The following is a 20,156-nucleotide window of genomic DNA, read 5'->3' on the forward strand; positions in this document are numbered from 1 at the left end:
TAATTCTATTGCTGTGAAGAACAGAGAACATTCAAGTCATTTCAATTAAATAATTGTGTTCAATGTTTGGAAGTTAATTTGTCACTAAGTAGATGGCTTCTGATTGTGATTTCTCATTTTCCAGAGTAGGCTTTCAAAGGCTTCCTTATAAAAGAAAAATATTCATTAAATAATTTTACTTCAAAATTAACTATATAGCTACTATAGCAAATGTTATCCCATAAGGCTTGGGAAATGGTATACCTGGTTAATTGAGTAATCTGGCTTATAGAAATGTTTTAAGTATTTTATAAATATATTATTGACTTAAAGGAAAAATGAAAGTGAGAGTTTTGGTCTGGCAATATAGTGGTTTAAGATAACCTGACAATTCTTCTGCTATAACTTGATTTTCTAGAAACCCTGGATAAAATAGGATATATTATTTAATGTCTAGCTGGCCTTGCCAGAAAGAAGGCACCAGAAACTGAGGAAGGATGGAAAGAGAAGTAAACATGAAAGCTGACGGTGGGGTTTCCTGGGTGTTTATCAGTATCAATAACTGAGGGTGTGGGTAATATCAACCCTATAGGACAAAAGGCAAGGATTGGGTCCAGCAAAGGTGGAGAGTGAGGTACCCTCACGCTGTCCCCCAAAAACCTAAAGCTGGGACTTTACAAGTTCTACCCTAGTAAGAACGTAGGCTAGGAAAGCAACCATGAAAACTGGCACAGAAAACAGAGAAGGAAGCTTATTTATATATTTGGTCTTTGACTAACAAAAAATTGTCCCTGGAAATTAAAAATACTAGACCTGTACCCTAGGGGTCAGTTTGAATTTTATTACTTGATTTTCTAGAAACCCTGCAAGCTGAGAAATCAACCAAAAAATTGGTTCCCAGCTAGTGATAAACTGGGGTTAGAAGCACTTTAACTCCTCTGGATGTTGTTCCCACAACTCAAACACAAGAGATTCTTAAAATGCACAAGAAAAATTATAAACCATATTTATTGTGATTATTCATATGCTTTGCTATAAAAATTATTACTGTTTGATTACAGTGTGTTTCCCTATACCCAATTGCGGTGATTCATAATATACTGCACATTTGCTCTATTAGCCAAATTCCAAATTCCAAAATGTAACTGGTTGAAAGGATTTGGGATGAGGGACTGTGAACCTGTGTGCTTAAGCACTTCACATGCCATTACCCCTTTTAGCCCTTACAGACTACATACTATTTTACTAATTTAACTAGTTTTTTAAGGCCCCAGATTGATAACTATGCCAGTGACTTTATTGTCCTGTGAGGGCAAAAAAAGAGACTAAAATGGCCGTGGTCAGCAAGTTCCATTAAGTGGTTTCATGGAAAGTTTGTCGGTTCTAGTTAGAAAGTTCATCAGACCACACTTATTGAAACCACTACACACTGGGCTCTGGAACTGTAAGGAAGAAAGCACTTTTGTCTAAAAGTACAGAACAATTTTTCTTTTTTCTTTTTTTTTAGGCTAGGCAACCCTTGGTTGCCTTTCACAGACTGCAAGGACCTTGTCAGTTTATAATCCCTTATTTTTTATTTTTTATGCCTACGGCACCTGGTCTTCCTAGGTGGTCTCCCATCCCAGTATTAACCAGGGCCGACACTGCTTACCTTCCGAGATCAGACGGGATTGGGCTTGTTCAGGGTAGCATGACTGTAGACCAGTTTTTCATAATGTTAAATGGTCATAAGCGAGATAGAGTTTACGTAAAGATTATTTCAACTCTTTATTTATTTATTTTTTGTTTGTTTTGTTTTTTGGGTTTTTTAAAATATATTTTAACTCTTTAAATGTAGACATAGAAAGATGGTTTGGAGATAACACAAGATGTTAACTGCAGTGGTCTGTCTGGGAGGTAAATTTTAGATGACATTTTTCTTAAACATGTTTTTCAGTTTTTCTACAATGAGTATGTATTGCATTTATTACGAGAACTAAGTACTTTATTTTTTAAGCACCATCTATCTGTGAGACACTCCAGAGCTGTTTCCATCATCATCATCATCATCGGAAAAAAAAATGAATTTAGAATGTCAAGATAAATATATTGTCTGGAGTACCTTTAAAAGTGAGTACTCTCCTGCTTCTTAAATGTGGGTTGCTTATATAGTGACTTCCTTCCAAAGAATACAATATGGAAAGGGAAAAACATAGTAATTTAACAAAAGAGAAACCTGAAAAATAATACCTCAGCCAGATGATCAAGGTCAACATCAGTAGTGATACATAGTATATATCCTTCATATGATGTCAACATCAATAGTGATAAAACAGTATATATCCTTTATATGATGTGGTGAAAATGGCACTTTGCCTCTGTGCTCTCCTTCCCTCAAACTCTGTTCTAATCATGAGAAAAGCACCAGACAATTCCAAATTGAGGAGCATGCTACAAAACACCTGCCCAGTACTCCTCAAACCTGTTAAGGTCATCAGAAACAAGGAAATTCTGAGAAACCACACAGACAATAGAATCCTAAGGAAACATGACTATTAACTGTAATATGATATACTGGATGGGATTTTGGAACAGAAAAATGACATTAGGTCAAAACTAAGGAAATCTTAATAAAGTGTGGGCTTTAGTTAATAATTACCAATAATGGTTCATTAATTATAACAAATGTATCATACTTATATAAGATTCTGATAATAATGGAAACTGGATATAGGGTATACGGGAACTGTATTGTCTTCTCAGTGTTTTTGTAAATCTAAAACTGTTCTAAAATAAAAAGTTTAATTTTAAAAATGGCTTTAGGTTTCAACCTGTGTATCTGGAAGGTTGAAACTGCCATTAACTGAAATGAGGAAGACCGCAGAAGGAGGTGGGTCAAATAATTTGAAATACATACTAGTCCAGCTCCATAGGGAAGGGATGTATAAGATAAATGCTTTGTGAATACATCATTATTATTCTATACTGAATACAATAGATACTTTTTGCAGGGGGGAGGAGTGAGTATTCTAGAAATAATTATTGCCTTGTCCTCAAAAAGCTTAAGAAATACAAGTCCTTCAAAGATTCCCAAAGATTCCCCCAAGAACACATGCAGAAGTCCGTGTGAGCTTTTAAATTCTCCTAGCTGTACTCATGCACTACAGCAGTTTCTTCCATTGTAATGCAACCCACTTTATGGCAATGTAACTTATTTGTAGAATTCCTAGGAAGGAAAGGTACAAAGTTAATAACATTTTGGTGGTTCCATATACTATTGCATTTTGCCAATGACCCTTTCTAATAAGGTTCAATAATATTTATTGGATCAAGGAGACTTAAGTATCTTTCAGATATCTTATCCAAAGCTCACAGAACGATGTTTTCAACGTGTCCCCAGAAGATGGTAACGATAACATAACAACAGTAATAATAGTAATGATGACGATGATGATAAGCAAACATATCTAGTGCTTACTGTGTTCCAGACACTGTTCTAAACGCTTTACATGTTCTAATTTATTTAAACCTCATAACAGGTAGATATTTTGTAGGTATTTTGCAGATGAGGAAACAGAGACACAGAAAAATTAAGTCACTTGTCCAAGGTTATATTGTCTTTAAGTGGAGTTTGTGAGATTTGTACCTATCTCCATAGTCCTTGCTCTTAACCACCACATATACTGCCTCTTGTAGTAATAGCTACCACTTATATCGTGTAATCACATCTCTGCATGAAAGGACTTGTAAAACTTGGGGATTCGGAAGGGGACTTCTTTCTTCTTCAAAAAATGCCTCTTACATAGACACATACACATACACACTCATTCCTTTTCCACATTCCTTATGTATGCCAGAGATGGAAAACTGCTAACTGAAGCACTTTGATAATTTCAAAATGTCCTGTATTGGTAATTTTGCCCCAGTTTTAGTATATAGAAGTACTGCGCACCTATGTTGTATTTTTATGTCCTTTATTGTTTCTTGAAAATCCTTGAGACTGAAGTAGTTTCATTTAAATATACTGTTATACATGTTTCCTATTTAGTCTTTCTCTATATGCAAACAGATTTATGAAGTTGTAATTGGTATATATAAAAGTTTGTGTATATTTTTATCTTGCGCATCACTTATCATTATACTGTTTATTCTTTAATCTTTCTCTTTGTTTTGGGAAACTTATTTTGTGTATGTATATGGTGTTAATTAGCTCTATTTTTGTGCTCATTACTTTAGTTCATTTTTTTGTAAATACCATTTTTCAAATTATTGTTTCCTGGTGGGATTATACTTGCTTCCTCTTTGCTCACCTTTTCCCCACAATATTTAATAAATTCACTCTATATCACTTTGTTGAACGAAATGAAAAGTCTTGTTTGTATCAGATAAGTATTTACACAATAGTGCTGTGTAACAAATCACCCCAAACTCAGTAGCTTCAACTATAATTACTTATTCTTGCTCACCTTTCTATGGATCACCTAGTAAAAGGCCCATCCAGTGGACTCAACTGGGTTTGGCTCCATAGCTGAAAGTTGGGTCCAGGTCTGCTTCATGTGTCTTTCTTCACTAATGACCACCGGGCCACCTGAAGCATCTTCTTTTCACGGTGAAAGCAAAACTCATGAATGATTAAGCCCAACTTTGAAAGCACACTGCAAGCTTCTGCTTTTTTCACATCTGCTAACAGCCCATTGACCAAAAGCAAGCACATAACGAAGGGGCAGGAAAATATACTTCACCCACCATGAGGCCGAGGCAAGTTACATGGTCAAATTCAACATTATTGGAGTTGAAGGTATATTCCTCCTATGGAATTGAGTGTGGAGTGAGTGAATATTTGCCAAAAATAAATTTACTTACCCACAGTAGTGAAATATTTATTGGAATTTTATTATATGTTAACATGATGAAAACAGACACTTTTATAACAATTGCTCTTTCTATTAAGACTATATTATCAAGTAATTTTCAAGTAATTTGCTGAAAAAGTATATACATTTTAAACAAAGTACTTGTGGCACCTAATAGCAGCTCAATAAATGTTTGCTCGGCTGTTTTATTTTTCTTATATTTAGTGCAAGCTTTTAAAAATCATATTTATAGCTGTTTATTTTTGGTATTTAACAATACTATTTATTTTACATATTGGACTTGCATTTGTTTGCTATGCTGAACTCTTTTATGAGTTTTTGGTAAATTTTAGAAGTTATCTTTGGATTGTTTCATTGTGCAATCTTAATATTTTTACATGATCTTTTTCACTTTTTTTTTAAATATTTACTGCATTGGCTCTAACTCATCAAACAATTATGAACAAGAGCTTCTAAGGAGATTTTTTAAAAGAGTGCTTCTAATGTTTGATTGCTCAGTATAAAGTTGACCTGACTTGGTTTTCTTTACTATATTAGAGAAGATTTAATTGCTTTAAAATTTTTTTTTTTAAATTGTGTTTGTATGTGTTGAATTTGATGCAATGTCTTTTAGGCATTTTTTGAAATAACAATGATTTTTCTCTTGAAACTTATCAATATGGTACTTTCTTGTTTTGAACTACCTTTATTGCTAGTTAATTTTTTCCCATGGTGTATGCATTAAGGTTCTCCAGAAAAACAAACGAGGTGTGTGTGTGTGTGTGTGTGTGTGTGTGTGTGTGTGTGTGTCTGTATACACTGTATATTTCATACACTGTGTGTGTATACATACACACAGAGACAAAAAGCATAAATTACACACACACACACAGAGAAAGAGAGAGATTTCTTTCAAGGAATTGGCTCATATGATTGTGGAGGCCTTATGTGTCCAAATATAGTAGAGTAGTCCAGAGTGCTTAGGCTCAAGGAGGAGTTGCCATTTGAATCCAAAGGCAGTCTGCTGACAAAATTCCATTTTGCTTGGGAAGGTTAGTCTTTGTTCTATTAGGCCTTTAAATGATTAGATAACACCCATCCACATTATGGAGAATTATCTGCTTTACTCAAAAAGTCTAAAATTAAGTGTTTATTGCACCTAGAAAACAACTTCACAGACACGTCCAGAATAATGTTTGACAAAATACGTGGGTGTTATGGCCCAGGCAAGTTGACACATAAAATTAACCAAAACCATGTGTAAGGCATTTAATCATTGAATTTGAAAATTTCTCACAAATACTCTATGGGTTATATAACATTATCCCCCCATATTGTAGATGAGGACATTGAGACTGGGACAAGTTATACAACTCACTCCACATTACACTTGTTCAAAGCGGCAGGGCTGAGTCTTGAAACCTGGAATTCAGAGCCCCAGGTTTTAGTCATATGATCAAATGCAGAAAAAGAGCATCTAATGTGCTGACATGTTATTCTCTATACTGGCCCTGCTTCCTTTGCTCAGGACTCAACTGCCTGTATCCCTTGTATGCGATTTAATCTGGATTGCATTTGTTGAGTTGGATGACGAGTATAAGAGCTGAGATTTTACTTACTGGTATGAGCTGCTGTAAGTCGATTATCTTGTTGCAGCCCACATCTAGACTGAGCACAGGAGTGAAGCTCTCCTCTTGACTTTTTACTCTGTTGTACTGATAGGCATAACAACCATTTTACTACCAGTTTTGCTCTCTTGCTGATGAATTGACCTCATATTTCTCTCTTTACATTTTTCAAAGCATGCAGTACTGTTTTATGAGTTACTTAAGCTTTGTATTGAAAGCAGTATGGTTGATACCTGTTTCATCATTGGCTGCACTGAGCCTTTTAACCCTGTATTCTTGAAATAATAGAGCTCTCAGGCAGGTGTGTTCAGGACAGCCTTTCAGAGTAGAAATGTTGACTTTCCCAAATTAAAGAACTAGTGGGATAGGGTAAGATAATTCTCTTGATTTTAAATTAGGTTAAAATTAACATTGTTTGACAAAAATCCACTGAGGATAAATATGAGGCACAGTTCTAGGTTCTGAGCCAGGTGCCAAATAGCCTTTGTGTTTCTTTCTTGAGCATCTACTTCAAAGAAACAGATTTGTTTTTGGTATCTGTGGGAGCCACATGAATTTGATCTGACTCTGATTGCCCTCATCATCTTCAGAATATGTCTGTCTGTCTGTCTGTCTATCATCTATCATCTATCTATATCTATTTATTTATTTAGTACATGGGTCTGTGGTTTCCTTATTTGCTTCTCGAAACCTGCATGATCATTATAATTCTCCTTTTCATGGAATAACCCATCATCCTCAGCTTGTTGTTATTATCCTCACTTAGAGTTTGGGAATGGAGTCACCTAATATGAGGTCATTTAGCCCTGGGTGAGTGGTACGCCTGTATTAAAAATTCTTACGCTGAAAAAAAGCACAGGAATCATGGCAACAAAATAATATTCACCATCTGAGCCACCTTGACATTTTCCTACTAGTCGGAAGCTTTCTTTTTCTCTTTCTTTCTTTCTTTCTTTCTTTCTTTCTTTCTTTCTTTCTTTCTTTCTTTCTTTCTTTTTTTTTGCTTTCAAAATAGAGGAATGCATCTTAAAATCTGTAGGCTACATAATCATGCCCACGAGCTTTCTCTTTTCCATGCATCCTGCCCCTATAACTAGTTTTCTCTGTAAGTGATGTTAAGTATACAGAAAGCCAATTAGGAACTTCCACTTAGGATTCCTCTTTTAACCATGTCTTAAAACTTATGTGATTTAACTGCTAGGAAAAGATGTTAGAAGAAGATGTCCTATATTGGACCTTTAATTTTTCATATTTATGCCTTACTTCAAACTAACAAGCTTTTCTCTCTGCTATCTCTACATGTAGAAAATCTACCTATTACACAAAGCCCAGTCCAAAGGCCATTTCCTTCATCCTGGCTTGCCTCATTCTCCTTAGAAGTCTCAGCTCCTTCTTATGAACCCTCTCAGAACTTTTTTATGGTAACTAATAATGCTTGACACTTGTGTAATTTTTTATACTTTCTAAAGTTTATGGACATATTAATCTATTCAATAAATAATTTTCTGAACTTGGTTGTATCTTCTATTTTACATTCAGAACATTAAACAAATGAAGCACAGAGAGGATAAGTAATTATATGCCACACAGCCGCCTTCTGTCTTCTGTCATCACATCTCTTCCTTTGCCAGGTATATCCTGTTGGTCTCAAATTATCATCATCATCATCTTAGCTAACCTTTATTGAGGACTTTGAGGACTTTGGCCGGCGTTCTTCTCTGTTGTTTATATGTAGGAGAAGCAGAAGCAGCAGCATTAATACCTAATACCTTTTTTCCATATACTCAGTCTTCAAAGCAACTCTGTGCAGTAGGTACCATTATTATCTTGTTATTTACAAATGAGTAATCCACTAGATGGAGAAGTTAAGTAACTTATTCAGGGTCAGATAACCTCAGGAAACAACTGGAATGTCACAGTCTCTTCAGATCACACATCTGGTGTCTAGTTGAGTGAAAATGCTGCAAAAACTCATAATTTCCCGAGACCACCCTTCAGCCGCATTGCTGCAGGAAGGGTGAGCTTCATCTCCTTCTGCACTTTAAATATTTAAGGCGTGCATTCCATTGGTAGAATCTAAAAGGCGCCTGGGACCCTAGTGGCAAGGAAGTATCGGAAATGTAGTTAGTTTTTCAACCCTTGCTACATAGGATGCGGGAAGAAAGAGCACAGAAGATTAAAATGGATACTGAGTACCAACAGACTATATCAACATAACTATTATAATGATGTGAGACTGTTGGCCACTCCTTTTGAATAAGAGCCTGTTAAAATGGTCGTTGAATGTTTAGTCACTCAGAGTTGCAGTGGTTTCACCCAACTAATGGTGGAAGATGAACAACGGCACAGTTTGATGTAATAAAGAAAGATTGCTTGTTAATGAACAATGGCATACTGCACTGAGAAAGGAGTGGATGTTTTCTACGGCTGATGAGAAGCTTATTTCTATCTTTAATAGAAATTAATCAGGCAAACAAATGCCCAGAGGCCTATATCCAGATTCTTTTCTATTTGCAGTCACTCAAAAGATATGCAACCATCCAAATGCTTCCTAAATCCTCCAGCTCTCTAAGTAATGATTGAATAGAACCTTTGCTCTGCCTTCCCTGCTTAAATGAGAATGCATTACTTCTTGTCCAGACCACCATTTCCTAAGTATTCTGCAACTTATCTACCTAAAGACTGAATAAATTGCCAATCACTTGTTTCACTAATTGGTTGCAGGCTCCCATTCTAATAGCAGCCCTAGCTGGAAATGAAAATGTCCCATCACGGTATTTTCTCCACTGCTTCCAACTGATTAGGGCAGAATTTGCTCTGATGAGTATCTGTCTCAGATGGGCCTTTGTTTGAAAAAGTATCAGGACTCCTTTTATGGGGAATAAATATAAATGTAGACATTTATTTACCAAAAAGAATGGTTACTTAAGAATTACTAGCCAATAATCGCCCTAGCTGTCAGTGTATTGTGTCTTCCAATTATTCCTCTCTTTTTATGAAGAAAGCTGCCAACAATATCTCATGAGTTTTCTCCCCCAAGTGTGCTTTCCTGAAGTTTCATGGAAGAGCAATTAGAACACAAGGATTTTAGTTCACGGCATCTTGTTAATCTCAGATTTGTTAAAGTCCTTAGTGTTATAAATTTCCTTGTACTCAAAATTTTCCTTACCCAGAGTTAATTCTGTGGCAGTGTATTAGTGTGTGCAGGGTGTCTTCCACCACCCTGTTTTTAATGGGGCATACCGGTTTAATGACAGAGGGGATCCCCATGGGAAAAACAAGGCATTTGGTTCAGACATCTTTTGGGAGCTGAACCTGCTAAAATGCCCTTCTGGGGGTTTCATCACCAATCTGCCAATAGTTGGAGCCTGTATCCCATCAATTCCCCTTCACTGAAGCCATGAGATGTGGTACACTTTCTTTATCCGGTCATTTCCTTTTTCTCACTTTCTAATTCACGAAAGAGACACAAAAACATTTGGAAAAGTTGAGACTCGGCACATTGTGAGATTAATTTTCCTATATTGGTCCCCATCGTGTTCAGATTGAGATAAAGTATTTAACTTCATTGAGCTCTAAGTTGCCTTCTACAGAATACAGTTAATACCACTTCCTTGGGAAGAGACAAGGCCATGATGAGTCAGGTTTTCACCATGTGTAGGCTGTGCTAAGTATTTCAGAGCTGAAGGCATTTTTTGAGGTAGTGGTAAGGTCATTACAAGGTTAGAACCTATGTTATGAATTGATCCTTGTACAGCCCGAAGACTATTTGGTGTACAAACTCTGACATCTGTCTGTTTCTCCGCTCATCTCTCATTGCACCCACTCCCCGTGCTGCCCAATGCTTTGGCCATGGTGCATCACTTTGAACTCCAAAATAACAACATATGTTATACCTTTCTGAATTTTCAAATACTGGCCCCTTCCTTCATTTATCTGGTGAACTACTCACCTTCCAGGCCTTTTCTGGTTGCCTCCTCCTTCTCGGTGTGCATGTGTCCCTAGTGTAGCCTCTACCTATTTCTATCAGAGCACCTATAACCATTTATTTCCATTATTTGTGTGCAGAGCTGACTTCCTCTGTATAACTGAAAGCTCCTTAGAGGTAGGATCCACTTCGTATCTCAAGTCCCTTCCATGTCCTTCCTGCCAATAGTGGTACCTTCACACAGAGGGAAGCACATCTAAAACTATTTTAAAATGTGTGAATTGCAGTGTAGTATTTATTTCAACCCTAACAGAAAAACAGATCAGTTTATCTAAAGCTGTGATGTGCCTCAATTATAATATATTCAATGGGTGGGAATACTGAGCAAGATTTGTATTTCATAAAATCAAAGGAAGAAGGACCAGTGATTAAAAATATGAAGGCAGATTTGAGCTCAATATAAGTAATAACTTTCTGGGTATTAAAACTATTTAAAATTAGAATGAGGTTCCAATGACTGAAAATACTCATATCAAGACTCACAGGGATACTATTAAATACATATTCCTTTATTGGTTTGGTATAGGTGCTTGCCAAGATCCTTTCTAATTTTAAGATTCTATTTTTATATCTATAATTTAGTTCAAATATCATTAACTTTTCATAATTGCCAATTATGGATTCGATATCCATCAGTTTATCTTAACCTTCATTTAAATTTTTTTTATTAATCAAAGTCGATGAAAAAAATTATCTTCTGCCTCACTCCCCAATGAATCCAGCTGTCCTTATTTATCCATGTTTGCTTTCATTCCTTGTCTATGTATCATATAATTCCTAAGGCTTTTATAAATATCTTTCAATTTAAGTCAGCAAATATACTTGAATGATGGGCTGGATGCAGTCGGAGGTACAAAGAAGATAATGATAATGATTATGGTAACTAACATTTATCAAGTGCTTACTGGCATTTTTACATATATGAATACATTTGTTGCTCACAACAATGCTATGTGGTAGGTACTATTTTCTCATTAGGTAGATTAGACAACTGAGGCACAGAGAGGGTTAATTTGCCCAAGATCATAGAGCTACTACGTGGAAAAACCCAAGCAATCTGATCTCAAATCTGAGCCTATAACCATTAAGCATTACTGGCTCTTGATGAATAAATTTAATAAGATAGTATCTCTTACCTTCAAAGATGATTTTAGCTGGTAGAATTACATGTATTTATTTTACAGTGGACAAGGCAGTTCTTGCTTTTACTTATTCTAAAAGATTTTTTCTTTCAAGCTTCTCTTTTGTTGTTATTCCTTTATAGTATTCTGGCACTGGCCAACCAAATCCATGCATATCTAAACTATACCATTTATGATTTTCTAAACTTGCTATTTAACTATATATCTTTAGTTTGAACTCATAGGGATATGATTCTCTCTATATAATTATGTTAATTATCCCTCCTGAGAATTCTCTATTTATATTTTGCTTTGTGGGAACTACAATAGTATGCAATAATCCACTGACAAATTAACTTCTGCAAGCACACCTAAGTCCCTGGAAAATATAATTTAGAGAAGCAATTATCAAACTTTAACATGCAGATTCACCTGAAGGATTAGGTAAAACACCAATTGCTGGGGCCCAACCTGAGGGTTTCAGATTCAGTAGATAGGAGGTCAGTTTCAAAAGTCTGCATTTGTAACATTTTCCTAGTTAATGCTGATGCTTCTAGTCTTGGGACCATTTTGGAGAGGCTAGACTTTTTAGAGGTTAGGCTGGATCACAATACTACTAATATTTTTAGACAGCTTCACAGGTGATTCTAATTCACACCCAACAGTTACTCATATTCATAGTAGTACTCCTAGTCTTTTGAAATGCTTAAGTTGATACCATTCAATCCTGTAATGACTTTGTTAGTTTATTCTATATATTTTTCACTATTTGATAAAGTGTCTGTACTTGCTTACTTCGAAAGATCATTTGGGAGTAGAACTCTGCCTAAAGTATACCTCAGTTAAGACCAAGCAAGTAATTATTCCAGGCTTTTAATAACTCCTTTTCTAATTTATGTTTTCCAATTACCATACATGCCCCATCACATAGTAGATGCTCAAGGAATGTTTTTTAGGCAAATGAATATCTTTTACAGTAATAAAAACAATTCCACCAGGCTAGATTGACTGCCCACATATCTTTAACCATGGTAGAATAAGAATAGCTTTTTCTGATAAAAATTATTGATTTTATTGACCCAAAAGAGCCATGTCAAATTGTTTTCCTCTCTTTGCTATTTTCAACTTTTCCAATTTGGACTCAGCCAGCAGTGCCACCGCTGAACTGGCTTCATGGATTTTAATAAGGACTCCTATTTCTGAGAAGGATAATAAGCAAGTCTGGAGGGCAGGGTCGCACTCCCAAAGCCTGTCTGACAGGAGGCAAAGATTAAAATGCAAGGGCGGACTGAGAAGGCTGGGAGGAAGCTGCAATTTCTCACTGTGGATTTCCTCAGAGTGCCATTAGCTCACCAAGAACACAGGGTAGATTGTATTTACATGAGGGAAGCAAGGTAGAGCTCAGTTATCTTAATTTGTGGGTGGGGAGGAGCTTCGTTTTAATTATTTGTTACATTAATAGAACTTTGATCCAAAATGTTTCTTAATATTGCACTTCTTAACATTGTAAGGCACAGAATATTTCCTGTTTTTCCTCTAATGATCATCAGGGAATGCCCTTACATTTACTGTGTAAGTGAATCCCGAGGCTGAAGTTTAGAGATTTCCAATTCCAAACAGTAGTGTATCTTTGTGGTATAAATGAGGCTCTTGTATCCTGTTCATCAGGATACAATCAATCCTGGACCTTAGTACATAGGGCAGTTTACGTCAGTCATATCCTAATTCGACATTCATTAGAAATTCATGAGATAATCATTGGGATAATAACCATATTATAGAGGTGAGGAAACTAAGTCATTGGAAGTTTAAATGATTTGTTCAAAATGAAACAGCCAGTGAGTGGTGAGGGCTATGATGACATCTCAGGTTTTCTTACTCCTGGCTTCCTGCCTGATTTAGGCACTGCGCTACCCGGCACCTCTGATGAGAAAAATATGAGGCAGGGGAAAAGTAAGTGACTTGGTCATCCAAGGCAAAGGTGAGAGCTGATTGTGGAACCACATTTCCTCAATTGAGGCAGAACTACCCCTCCCCATACCCACCCCATACCAAATGGATTTCTCAGTTATTCCCCCTCCTCGTTGGTCTGCTGCATGTCTGTGAGCAGCAGCTGCATTAGGCAGGGCTCCCTCCAGATGAGGGAGCTAAGCCAGAGTGGAGACAATTTGGAAATGTGCCGCCAGAGTGGAGACTAGCAGGGCTCACTTCACAGGCCAAAGAGGACATCTGCATTTGCCTCTCAGCCCCAATTATTCAAATCTGCTCACAGCTGGAGAGATGACAGGTCCACACAGAGGCCGGACTCTGATCTCCCCACTCCCTTTCACCCAGATCTATCCCCTCCTGTTGCTTAAGCAGAGGCCAGGCTGAACTCCCTTGGATGTTGAGCACAGTAATTCCCACAGACCCCAAGCACCCGCTGGCTGCTGTGTCAGCAACTGGATGCTCGCCCGGGCTCTGCAGGACTCTGGAGTCTGGAGCCTGCTGGCCCGGAGGCAAGAGGGCTGCCAGATGTGCGTGCTAACAAATGACGAGAGCTACTGTGCAATTATAGTGGTACAGAAATAAGTCAGGAAATTATCTCTCCCACTGGGTTTGGAATCCAGAGTAACTGAGGCAGCAAACAAAGTTCTCTTTGTGTGTGGGATGGAGCTAGTGTCTCAGTCGCTTCCGTTCAGGGCTGCTTTCTTCTTGGAATGAAGCCTTTTTGAGCTGCCTAACATGCGCGTTTAAAAGCAGGTGATCAGGTATTTGATACTTGAAGTGTGGCCTGGAGGCCACCATCACTTTGGTGTAGGTTAGAATGTGGGCTCCAGGGCCCAGTCCGGGTCTACTGAATCAAAATCTACATTTTAACAAGATTCACAGAGGGTGTGCTTGCATGTTTGAAAAGCTCCGACCTAAACAATTCTCATGAGCCTGAGGAGAATCTTAGGGGTAGATGAGACACTTGGGGACCGTGACACTTCTTCTGTTCTTTTGTAGAATAACTGGTCACATCGAATGAAATTCTACCTCCAGTACTGGGGATAGGATGATACTTATCGTCCTGTCTTTTCTGTCCTGGAGTGACATTTACAAAGGGCTATGTGATATGGTATATGTCCAGACAAGGAATTCGCAGTTGCACGAATGCCACACATCTTTCTCTTGGTGGTCTTTGGACCACATAGCCCTCCGAGGAGTAGCTACTTTCTGCACACTGCACCTTAGTCAGAGGAGCCCACAGCAGCCCTGCATGGGGGAACTGCACGAATGATGGAGAAGCAGCATACTGAAAATGATGTTGTGGCTATTAACATTTTTATGGGTGGACTGCTTTGAAAAGCTGAGGAAAAGTATTACTCTTCTAGGATTAATATATTTAACAAAAAGTCTGCCAGGAGAGGAGGCTTTTGCTGATAAATAGAATTTTGCTGTTGATTTATCTAGTAATGGAGACTTGAAATTACAGGAGTCAATGTGTATGTGAAAACCATTGTCATTTGGTTAATTATGTTTTGCCAGCATTATGAGGAAGCACTTTATGCTCGGGGCAGCCAAATGTATTTCAGCCAGAATCCTGTATCATAAGCGATGGACCAAAATGTAGGTAAAGACAAAGACACCTATATTTATAGATTCCTGCACACTTGATGCCTCCAGAGGCTTGACTTCCCTGATCTAGCCCCCTGCACTTGAGGCTGTGGCATTTAGGTCTGTTCCCTCTACTACAGTGACTCTTAACTGGGGTGAATTCGTGCCACCTGCCTGCTCCCCATGGGTCATTAATGAATATCTGGAGACATTTTGGTTGCTATAACTGGGAGAGAGGTGGTATGGGTAGAGGCCAGGGATGATGCTTATGCTAAATATCCTACAGTGCACAGGACAGTTCTCACTTTCACCCCAAACAAAGAATTATCTGGCCCAAAGTATCAATAGGGCTAAATTTGAAATAACCGCACTCTAGAGTAGTCTTACCTGTGATTCTGATCCAAACAATTGGGACCACGTCCATATCCTGTTTATCAACAGATAAAGACATTAGGTCTGTGGGTACTATAGTCACCTAGGAGTATCTGCCAGGATACCCATCTCAGATGGAATCAAGATGAGCATACAGTAGAAAAGGCTGGAAGGCTTCCTGGCCACGGCCACCTGTCTGTCATTGGTAGTGGTGCTGTTTTCAGGATCATTCTCAACTTTCCTTTCTCTTCTTTGTGATGAATCAGCCATTAGTTTAGAAGGCCTAACCTGCACTATAATCTCATCTCTGCTGTTTACTAATTGAGTGACCTTCAGTGTGTGTGTGTGTGAGGGGGGAGGGCAGAATAATGGCCCCCACAAATGCCCCAGAAGCTGTGAATATGCTGCCTTACATGATAAAAGGGACTTGCAGATGAGATTAAGTCAAGGATCTTGCAATGAGGAGATTATTCTGGGATATCCAAGTTGGCACAATGTTTTCACTAGGGTCCTTTTAAGTGAAAGATGAAGACAGGAGAGTCAGGGTCAGAGATTTAAAGATGCTACGCTGCTAGTTGTGAAAATGAAGTAAAGTTGGAAGAAGGGACCATTAGCCAAGGAATGCAGGCCACCCCACTTCTGGAAGCTGGAAAAGCCAAGAAAATGGATTCTACCCTAAAGCCTTCAGAAAGAACGCACCCCCAGTGGTACTCCGATTGTAGCCCAGTAAGGCCCATTTTGGACTGGTGACCTCCATACCTGCAAGATAATGAATATGTGTCATTTTAAGATACTAAGTTTAAGATACATAATTTGTTATGACAGCAGTAGGAGACTAATATGTTGAGTCAGATGCGTTTCTTCCAGATGTCCCATTGTAAAATGGTCCTCAATTATTCATTCAGTTAATAATTATTTGTTAATTGCCTATTATGTGTTAGGCATTATTCTAAGCACTTGTGATAGAGCAGTGAACAACACAGACCATGCCTTACTCTAATATAGTTACAGGAGAATAGTAAATGATGACAAAAAAAGAATTGTAAGTGTATAAATGATAATATAAGTGTTAAGTGCTATGAAGGAAAGTTAAAGAAGGTAAGGGCTGGCGTCCATGGCTATTTCTTAGGACATGTTCAGGGAAGGAGTCTGTGATAAGGTGACATTCAGCCGAAACCTCAAGGAAGTAAGGGAGATAATCGTGCAGATATCTGAAGGAAGAGTGTTCATAGCAAAAGGAAGGCAAAAACACATGCCCTGAGCTAGGAGCTTTAGGGATTTAAAGTATAGAGAGGGGGCCAGTGTGGATAATAATAATAATTATCTTCCAAAGCTGTTGTGAGAATTCCAGGCAACATATATGAAACCCCTTGGTTAACTTCAGAGAACTTGGCAAATATTAGTTATTATCATTGCTGTGGTCCCTTAGAGTATATCTTTGGGGCTGCCAAGTGACCCAGAGGGTGACCTTTATTTTTGTCTGTACAAAAGTGAAGAGGAAACATCTGTTGGCTGAAAGGCCTGGAAATTGTGCACAGAAGCCCAAAATAGGAGTATTTTTCAAACATGGAGCTGATGGTGATTCTATGTGTGCCTTTCACGTTGGTGAACCATTGGGGGTTGATGAGGATGGGTAGGATGGGTGGGAGATAATTGCCACTGTGACCAGCCTCACCCGGTATACCTCCATGGTCCAAGAGGCCCACAAGCCAGATGGAGTTTAGAGCAGTCAACTCCTATCTCACAAGGGTGCATGCCATCCTGGGAGAGAAATCACAGAGGAGTTTATATACTCTGTCCCCTGCCCAGCCAGGGCCAGAAAGAAACACTTAGGATAGTCTCTGACAGCACAACCTTGCTGGCAGCCTGTCCCCCAGGAGGAATCAAGTTCTGCCAGAGGATGAAATATTTGAAATATAATCCTAACACTTTTTCCAAGGCAGGGAGTGAAATGGTCTGGATTTTATAAAAGGCTAAGAAAATTAAGATGCTGAAATGGTGCACATGGCTTTGTGATAGGAAATAAGGCTTTCCTTGGCTGCTGGGGGCGGGGTGGGAGATTGGAGGAGGCTCAGGGTTTTGAGGTACCCAGAAGGCTCTCAAAGAGTCCAGAGGTGACCCAGGTGCCTACCCATTAACATTTTTGGTTTAAGGGTTTTTTTTCCTCCAGTGCATTTTGTATCTCTAATCTTTTAATGACCAAGGCAAGGTCACAGATGATGTGTGTATATTACATCCTTCTTTATTCTGAATAATCCACTTGTAGCTGAAAGGCATTTTAGTCATTAATTTGATTATCCTGTTAGATGTTTTTTTCCCCCTAAATGAATTTCTGTAAGCTATCTTCTCTTGCTTTTTGATAGATAAATTAAATAGCTTCAGAACTGAAAGATTAATGTGTGTGCTTTATCATCTAAGGGGGGACACTTTCTCTTTTTAGACGCATAGTCACAAAAATAAAGTGGACATCTTCAGCCCAACCACTCTTTCAGTTTTTATAAAACCTGTACTTGTATTTGTTTGTTCTGCATTCTGGAAGGACTGTAAGAGGAAGGGTAAAGGAAGGCTAAGCAAGATGAACAACTCCAACTTGAGAGAAATGAAAATACAAAGAAGGTGAGATCAGTGTGTGCTCTCAGTTCTGTGGTAGTTGAATCTGTGTCCTCGAAAACTTGGGAAAGGAGTCCAAACCAGACAGAAACCAGGCATGCAGCCAGGAGGAACAGCTAGAAAAACTCTGAGGAACCATGGCTGGTCACCCACTGGTATGCAGGCAGCTTCCCCTGTCCTCAAGGTCAGAACGAATTTCTATCTATTTCTTTCTTCTCTGCAACATCTAAAGCAAAACCCTTCAGAGTACAGAGGAGAAATGAGGACCAAACAGATCCTTTTAGCTTTGAAGTTCTTTGATATTCTTTGCCTTTTATTTTCTTAAAGCCTCGGCAGTGTGTTAATGCTGTAGAATAGCAGGATTCCCTTGCATTACAGGATAAATGTGCTAGTGAAAAGTAATTGTGTAGCAAGTTTTTACAGGAGAATTAAGGTCCTCTCAGAGAATTGCTTCAAGTGAATAATTACATATTCATTCATTTCTTCATCAAAGAGTTGCAGTGTCTACTAGATAGATGTCAAGCCCTGGGCAGGTATGGGACAAGCCCTTATCTTGGGCCTCCTGGAAATCATAGCAGTAATGGTGGGGGAAGCAAACATGCAAGTACACAAATATGCAATTAAATTACAGATTGTCAAAAGAATTATGAAAGAAAGAGACAGGATATTATGCTAGAGAGTTATGGCTGGCAGGTAAGAAGTAGCCAGGGATTGCTTTCCTGAGATTTCATCTGAGACTGCGATGAAAAGGAGCCAGGTATGTTGTTATAGGCCAGGAATGGAAACAGTTTTCCCATGAGCTGTTGTGAGAACATGGGAAAGCCTGGGTTTACAAAGGGAAATTTTGATTTACAGAGTCAGAAGGCCTAAGAAGAGCCTGTCCCTTTATGCTTCTAAGGAGACTTACCCTGGTCCCCCTTCCCAACAACCCCCTGCCTCCTGCATTTTATATTCCCTTTCTCTGCATTATTTTTGTTCTTAGCTTCTACTAATATCTTACATATTTTCTAATTTGTTTATTTATCTGGTTAATTGTCTGTCTTCCCCACTAGAATGCGAGCTCTGTACGAACCTGCATTTTGTCCATTTTATTGACAATGACGATGTCCCCAGTGCCTTAGAAGAGTAACTAGGTGTTCAGTGAATCCTATTTTCCCTACACTAAGCTATTTATTTTTGCCCCTAGAGAGGAGTATGGCATAAAAGAAATATCAAGAATTTTGAAAACTGCCAGACCTGGAATAATATGATATACTTTACAGGGTTGTTGTGAGATTTAAATGAGAAAATGTGCATAAAAAATGAGTTCCATGCTGGCGAATAATAAGGGCTGAGTAAATATTCTCTTGTGGTTCCCCATCTTTCTTCTCCTCAGTGCACTCAGTGAGGGTGAGAGCTATAAACATTGTGAAGTAGGAGAAGGTAATAGCTCACGTTTCTCCCTTCCCTGATTGGGTGCCCCTAGTCTCTTTCGCTGCCTTTCTCTGTCACACACTACACCCAGCTCTAACCTTTCATCATGACCCATCCAGCACTGTGATACCACAACAGTCGCTCTGATAACCGAGACAGCTACTAAGTAACTAGTGGGTGAGAAGTTTACACAGTGTGGATACACTGGACAAAGGGATGAGTCACATCCTGAGTGGGTTGGAGTGGGACGGCATGAGATATCTTCATGCTATTCAGAATGGCGCGTGATTTAAAATTTGCAAATCGTTTACTTCTGGAATTTTTCACTTAATCTTTTTAGACCGAGCTTGATCACGGATAACTGAAACAGAGGAAAGTGAAACTGCAGATGAGGGGACTGCTGTAATACAGAAGGAGGGAGAAGGCAAGGCTAGACATCAGAGGCATAGAGAGAGAGGACGGTGTAGAGAGGAAAAGAGACAGGAGAAGAAAGGAATTAAAAGAATGAATGAAACCACAAAGGAGAGTAGAAGCAGTGGGTAAACAAGCCTGTTAAATATTGGTATATCTTATACTGAGAGAGATTTTAACAGTCAAGTTTGTGAAAACGCTAGCATGGTAGTACTTCTACCTT

The 20,156-nt window shown here is 38.4% G+C and overlaps 1 protein-coding gene and 1 pseudogene across 6 annotated transcripts in view; one reads left to right on the forward strand and one right to left on the reverse strand.

The window, feature by feature from the left end:
- ST6GALNAC3 (ST6 N-acetylgalactosaminide alpha-2,6-sialyltransferase 3) overlaps positions 1 to 20,156 on the forward strand; it is a 496,004-nt gene that overhangs the window by 224,675 nt on the left and 251,173 nt on the right. The window lies entirely within an intron of this gene.
- LOC111736829 lies at positions 1,563 to 1,681 on the reverse strand (annotated as a pseudogene).

This window comes from Pteropus vampyrus, unplaced genomic scaffold, assembly GCF_000151845.1.
Source record: "Pteropus vampyrus isolate Shadow unplaced genomic scaffold, Pvam_2.0 Scaffold22, whole genome shotgun sequence".
NCBI classification, from domain to species: Eukaryota; Metazoa; Chordata; class Mammalia; order Chiroptera; family Pteropodidae; genus Pteropus; species Pteropus vampyrus.